Source organism: Carassius carassius, chromosome 26 (genome assembly GCF_963082965.1).
Source record: "Carassius carassius chromosome 26, fCarCar2.1, whole genome shotgun sequence".
In the NCBI taxonomy this organism is placed as follows: domain Eukaryota; kingdom Metazoa; phylum Chordata; class Actinopteri; order Cypriniformes; family Cyprinidae; genus Carassius; species Carassius carassius.
The window spans coordinates 23,601,607-23,609,238 of NC_081780.1; the positions used below are offsets into that span (position 1 = coordinate 23,601,607).

At 35.9% G+C, this 7,632-nt stretch overlaps 1 long non-coding RNA gene across 1 annotated transcript; it reads left to right on the top strand.

The window, feature by feature from the left end:
- Positions 1 to 5,174: 5,174 nt before the first annotated feature.
- Positions 5,175 to 6,432, top strand: LOC132106335 (uncharacterized). The gene is made up of 3 exons (XR_009424124.1): positions 5,175 to 5,350; positions 5,737 to 5,819; positions 5,908 to 6,432. It is a non-coding gene; the product is annotated as an uncharacterized LOC132106335 (long non-coding RNA).
- Positions 6,433 to 7,632: the final 1,200 nt, after the last annotated feature.

Genomic DNA, 7,632 nt, shown 5'->3' on the forward strand with positions numbered 1-7,632 from the left:
TCCGTGCATCTATTTCAACAACAATATTGAACACTACACAAATAGTTTTTTTTTTTTTTACTTTAGGCTATTCATTTTCCATAGCAACACATAGCAACGCATACATTGAACTATTCACATTATACCACTATTATTAGCCGACCTGACATGTCCACCTCCTCGGCAACTTTCCTCCACGCAGCAGACTTCCTATTCGTATCTCTATAACCCTCATCCGAGAGAATTCTACATTCTGAAACAGCCAGAATCAGCCTTTCCAACCTTTCCGCCATTTTTGTTCTACTCGGGTTCCGAGGCTTCCGACACTTTTCACCATTGTGTACGACGTCCACTGGGGGCGTATTGCGTATTACGGAGCTGATTTCAACTGCCAGTGTGAAGGCGGCGTTAACATAGGCTCCGAAAAAAATATGCGCTGCTTCTGCTCTGCTGCAGCTTGCGGTGTGAACCCGGCCTAACACTGTGGTTGAATGTAAAAGGGAAAAAAATCCTCTCTTTCCTTTGGTGGTGTGTCGCCCAGTTGCCCTAATGGAGAAACCGCCACTGCTTTATTGGCTGAATAACTGGCGCGAAGATGATGCACAAGCTCAGTCTGCAGGTATAGATGGAGGCAGCAAAAGAAAAGGTGAAGACGCTGTTTTTGGTAAAACATGATTTTGATGACTTCATTAAGTTTTGTTTTATAGAAAACTCGTTTTAAAAGATTTTCGTTTTGTATAAATTGTATCTTAATTTTGATCAATGTTTTATCAATCAATTGCCCATATTTTATAAATAAGAAGCAAATATATAGCAGACAATGTAATGAGGCGCCGACACAATCACTTGCATTGCATGTGAACTGGAGGGCGCCGAAACTCAACTTGTGCCTCACAGATTTGAGAAATATAGGCTATATATTACAGAAAGCTTGAAATGTCTTCTTTTAAACAAAAATATTAAAACCAAAATAAATAGGCTACTCTCTGATTATGTAATCCATAGGAAAAGTGCATTTCTCTCTGGCGTGGCGAGTCCGCATCGTCAACTTCATCTTTGCAGCGACACAGAAAACACCAGTTTATTACTAAACCCATTCTGGGTTGAGCGAGACCCCACAGAATGAGTGAGCGGAGCGTAATATATGGAGAAATGCACTCTCCGCTCACGAGCTCTGATCGGAACAAAGCCGAACCTCACTGTCTGCTGAACAGAAACATCAAAATAGACATAGACTAGACTATTTTAGAACAAATTATGAGCTAATTGACGATTTTTTTTTTATAATTCTTGACAAAATTTGAATATATTAAGGATTTTTTTTTTTTGCCTAGTTCCTATGTCTATGGCCCAATGATGCTATGATGAGCATTTACTACTTTTAAAAAATGCGGGTAGGAAGCAGGTTAGTTGAAAACATTGGTCGGGTGCGGGTTGTTTATACATTGACCCACGCATCACTGGTAAGTATGTGTGTGTGTGTGTGTGTATTCCTCTATATATATATCTATCTATCAATCTATCTAGAAATTACTTTATTTCCACATAAAGTTATTAAATAAATAAATCCCTACGTACATAAAAAGGGAAAATATATATATGTGTGTGTGTGTGTGTGTGTGTATATATATATATATATATATATATTTTTTTTTTTTCTTTACATTAAACATGTTGTTAATTATATATTTATTTTTCTTTATTTAAAACACACATAAAAACTGAAAAAAAAGGTTACAAAAAATAAGAAAAAAAGTAAATAAAAATATTACAGTACATATAGTATGTTGTGGAACAACACATTTTGGCTGATTTTGATTGTTAAAGTAAAGGAAATGACATTTCTGTATTTACACAGTTTTATAGAAATGTGTATATTATTCTTGTCTTTATATACTTTTCATTTACAAGGACACTTGTACAGATAGACTTGCACAGGCTTCTCAAGGTGATTTGATTAATGAAGGAGGAGACATACTGTTTTCCGGTTCACCCTTACAGGAGGTTTATATTTTAATTATGCAACATTCAACTTCAAGTTCATTGGGTCAAAACAAGTTCATGGTCATTGCTGTTTTACATCTTCAATGTAAAGAATTTATCACTGTAAAGTTTGTTTGCTGCCCTGTTTAATATAGAAATCCCAAAACACTTTTCAAATGACACCTTCTGAGCCACAAGGCAGCCATGCTGACAGTGACAGTGGAGAGCCTGTTGGCCCATCTCCAAAGGTTATTACTTCTGCATAAAATTCACATGCCTTTGAGGATGTATCCAGATTGTTTGTCATATTCTTGTGAATATGTGCTGATATTTCTGTTTTGATTTATCATCTGTCATTTGAAAAATACTGTATATTATGTAGAGGTCACGTATGGACAGCCCTGCACTGACAGAAGGCCTGAACTTCACTGAAGAAGGAGGAGACATTGTGATTTCCAGTTCACCCTCAGAGAAGGTTTGTACCGTAATAAAGCTACATTTCACTTTAAGTGCATTGGGCCCTAAGCAAGTAGATTCTCATCAGATATTTTTTTCCCGATTTAGGTTTTCCAAAACACTTTTCCAATTACACCTTTTGAACTACACGGCATCCATGCTGACAGTTTAAGGATGTGCTCGTTGTAGCTTATACAGTTGTGACTATTAATTATATATTCAAAAAAATGTTTGATTCATAACCTCTTTTATATTATCAAGAAATTTTCACAGGATAGCCCTGCCCAGTTATCTCAAAGTTATTTGTATAGTGTCGAAGGCAATAAATTAAAGTGCTTTTGTCCTTCATGCCAAGGTAAATGCTCCTGTAGATTAAACAGTATTTTTGTGCCCCAATGTCTTAAAAGTCCTTGGTCAACCACCAAACTATGCCACCTTTGTAATTCTAGAAAGACACTTTTGCTTTCATTACCGAAAACTATTTATAACATATCTGCAACTTAACTTACTGCAAATGTTTATTGTCTTTGAGAAATTACAATTAAATACACAATGCAACTACTGTTTACATGTTTATAGTTACTGTATTCTGTATTTCATTTATTGAGATTATGTACTCCCTTATTTTAACATAGATCTTTAATATGAAAAGTAAAGCAGATATTATACATTTTTTTTTCAATTAAATGTTTTTGATAAAAATCAAACTTTTTTTTCCACAGGACATGGGCACACATACTGACTCAACATCGGAAGACAGTAATGTCATCAATGATGACCTCTTTTTCCAACACAAATTGCCAAGGCATCCTTGTTTTCTTTTTCTGAACAGAGATATCTGGAGAGACCTAAGTAAAAGGCAAAAGCAGTGTCAATTCACAGATCTTCAGTGGACAAATGTCATTTCAAAAGGCATACATTCAGTACACCCCTACTGCAGTATTGCCTTCAAAAGACACCATGTGAAGATCAAGGGATCTAAACGACAGGGACCCCTTTTCCACTGCTTGGGGTACTGTACGTTTGCAGACTGCCCTGTCTGTGTTGAAGTCACAATAACACATGAAGATACCCTGAAAGCAATTGTCACATTTCAAGGTGAAGAAGTATGCCACAGTGTAGAGGAACTGAGAAGACGACACGTGCGAGCTGACGAAAGGGATATTTTGGCCAAGCAATTAGAGTCCACACTCCCAAGGGTCCTATACTTGCAAAATCTCGAAAACATAGAAAGCACAGTGTTCGAGTCAGGATGTCGGGATAACGCCCCTACACTTGCAGTGCTTAAAAACATATCATGGACCTGCAGGAAAAAAGCTCGCCGTCATCATAATGAAGTACTCAGCCTTCAGAAGATGGTAGAGGAGAGAACCGATTCAGAGAAGTCTTCAGAAAGTTATCTTGCATCCCCGAGGAGTTATGCTGTGGTCATAAGATTCCATCCGTCTGTTCCACCAGCGATGTAAAACTGATGTTGTTTACATCCATGCCACAGGGAGCATCAAACAGAAGGGTACAGAAGGGTTGCCCACAGTTTTTGTAGAGTATCTCTTGGCCAGTTGCTCAAAGTCTATTATGACATTGTAACTGGGAAGTTGAAGGATGAGAAAATGAAGGTTCCTATTCTTCATCGTTGCTTGAGCCATGTGATGAGGAATGCCTTCTGTCTTCTGTAAAAAACAGTAAGTGTACATTAGTAAAGATCTTATTTAACTCAGACATTAGGTTTATCAAGCAATGATTTTACTGAAACATCAACCATCCTTCAAAAGAAAATGAAACCTCTATTATTTAAAAACATCCACATGGTTTCTAAGGGTACTTTGCTTTTCTCCCTTTTCATATGACAGTCCTACAAAAATTATTGAAAATACACTCGCAATTGCTGTCCCCCAACAAAACATGAGGGCATTTAAATTTAAATAATGCCATTTTCAGAAGTATAAACATTAATGGCAGTTTAATAAATGTTTCCATTTTAGTGGTGTTGTGCTTTATTGGCAGGAAAATTATTTTCATTGTCATATTGCCAAGCATTTCTGATGTTCTTGCATAGAACAGATGGTTTTTAAATACTTTTATAACTGTTTACTTGACTCATTAAAAATCTGTGAGAAAAGTTTAAAATACATTTCTGAAAATGTACATACTGTACTTACCTGAATCTTTTTTTCTCGCAGTTCCCCCAAAAACTACCGACTGTCAATGCATGTATTTGGCCTGGTTGAACATTGGTTGAAATGGAAGGCATTCTGTTTAGCATGGCAGTTGTCTTCTCAAGCCCCCAGTGCGGTGAGAATGTGAAGAAACATTTTCTCAATCTTCAGACCAAGATGCTAAACATGGGCATTTCTGGTGATCTGACAGAAGTAACAGAGGAGGCCTTGGAGGTATTTATATGTCATATATATAAGTTAATAAATCATTATTGTCTTCTTAAATGTGAATTATGTCAGTTCTGTGGAAGTATCAGCACAAAGGGACACATTGTATAATACTTAATGAATAAACAGAAATATTGAGATTTTTTCTTTAACATTATTATATTTTAAAGACATACACAACACCATGCATGGGTGTGCATGTTAGGAGCTATTTTGTAAAGCTTTGTTTGAAGATTTGACATGCATAATGCATTATCACATTATTTTTTTTTTATATATATAAATTGGATTTGTGCCACTTTTCAGTATTACTGTATAATACTGAAAAGTGGCACAAATACAATTTATATTAAAAAAAAAAAATAATGTGATAAATTGTCAACTCGTCATGGGACCTACACCCTTTCAGAGGCACTTTGAGGACATCATTGCCGATGCACCTGTGCAGGATAAGGGGGAGTCAAATGAGTACTACTCTCCCACATTTATGCCAAATCTGGTGAAGCACTTCCTGCCTCAGGCTCCTCTCTGGTCCGCACTTATGCTGGGTAACTGTACTATGATTTATTGATTTATATTTTGTTTGTTTTTTAATATGTGAAATTTCTGATTGATTATTGGTCATGTAAGGAAATTTACATGACCTGCTCACTGCAGAGCTAATGGGTGGAGCTAGACTTCCAGGACTGGGTCAAGCTCCACCTGTTTGACTCATTTGAATCTGCACTGACCACTATACTCCCGTGTTTCTGTCAAAGTGTCTAATGAATTATAACTGTTAGACAAAACATAGGTATAAAAAATATCAAATAAGCAAAATAATTACATTAATAATCACACTGTCCTGGACACAAAATATGTATTTATATACACATTCAATAGATTATATTATAACTATAAATGTAAGTATTTACACAATTTTACTGTCTTTCAGGAGATTTGAGCCACCATGGAAAGGGTCCTGTCTAACAAAATCTGTCAAAGAAATTTGAGAGATGCTGTCAGCTGGACACACAGGTCTGTGATTCAGTGCTTTAGAAAAACACCTGTTCTTGAAAACTTTATGTGTATGTTTTACACATTGTGAGAATTTACTTTATTTTAGAATTATACCAGTGACAATAAAACACAAGGCATCATGGAGAAAAGCCAGTGGGATCTGAAGCGTGTGCGCTTTCAAAGACGTCGATTCACAAGAATGGACGATTTTGTCCATATTTATCAAAAAACACATTGTGCCTTGCTTAAGGAGTTTTCAGATTCCATCCACAAAAAAAAGTATTAATTTGTCTTGTAAATACTACAATTGCCTTGAAGTATTACATAATCATGTACTCTATAGTGTCTCTAAACTTTTCTCTGTAGAGACACAAGGTGGACGTTGAGCGCTGGAGACAAAGAAGTCAGTCCAGGAAAGGCATTTATGTATCACCATTACTAAAGGCTTTCCCTTTCAAGAAAACCAAAACAGTAGGATGATGTTAATATTTTGTATACCTCAGTATTTTGATACAGTCCATACCACAGAACAGAAATTCTTATGATATGCATAATGTACTTTTTTATGCAGCCCAGACTGCTGACAAAGACAACTGGATCAAGGGCAACAAACAAAGAAGAAATTTGTGAGCAAAACTTTTTAAGAACCATTCATTATCATAGAACATGTATTTGTTAATTCTGGTGTTAACAGTGAAAGCCTTTTATGTGTTCTGAGTTGCATTAATTTGTGCTGAAATGCAAAAACTATCATTCTCTATTTTACATTTATATGCTGTAGTATAATTCAATGTAATAGCTTTCATTTTCACATAATTATTCTTTTTTTTTTGTGAGTCGCATATCATAATTAATGGATTTAGTCTTTTGACTAAAATTCCATATAGTTTTAGTCATATTATAGTCATTTAAATTGTTTTAGTTTAGTTAGAGTTCAGTTAAACTGTAATACATTAAGCATTTAAGAATGACACAACGGTTGCTTGAATACTGTACATGACTAACGGACATTTTTACAGAGTTGTGTGTGCTTTTTGACAATTAAGATGCAAAAAGACACAAAATAGAGCTCAATTCTGTGCTCATAAGGGCCTAGCGCATAATTTTTATGGTTCTAGTGAACTGTAATAATCCTGCAATTAAAATACTTATTGCATAATAGGTATAATAATGTCCTTTGTCTCATTTGTAATTGTCAACAAAAATGGCATCTATGTAGATTACTACAGTCGTGGCCAAAAGTTTTGAGAATTACATAAATATTAGTTTTCAAAGAGTTTGCTGCTAAACTGCTTTTAGATCTTTGTTTCAGTTGTTTCTGTGATGTACTGAAATATAATTACAAGCACTTAATACGTTTCAAAGACTTTTATCGACAATTACATGACATTTATGCAAAGAGTCAGTATTTGCAGTGTTGGCCCTTCTTTTTCAGGACCTCTGCAATTCGACTGGCCATGCTCTCAATCAACTTCTGGGCCAAATCCTGACTGATAGCAACACATTCTTTCATAATCACTTCTTGGAGTTTGTCAGAATTAGTGGGTTTTTGTTTGTCCACCCGCAGGATTGACCACAAGTTCTCAATGGGATTAAGATCTGGGGAGTTTCCAGGCCATGGACCCAAAATTTCAACATTCTGGTCCCCGAGCCACTTAGTTTCACTTTTGCCTTATGGCACGGTGCTCCATCGTGCTGGAAAATGCATTGTTCTTCACCAAACTGTTGTTGGATTGTTGGAAGAAGCTGCTGTTGGAGGGTGTTTTGGTACCATTCTTTATTCATGGCTGTGTTTTTGGGCAGAATTGTGAGTGAGCCCACTCCCTTGGAT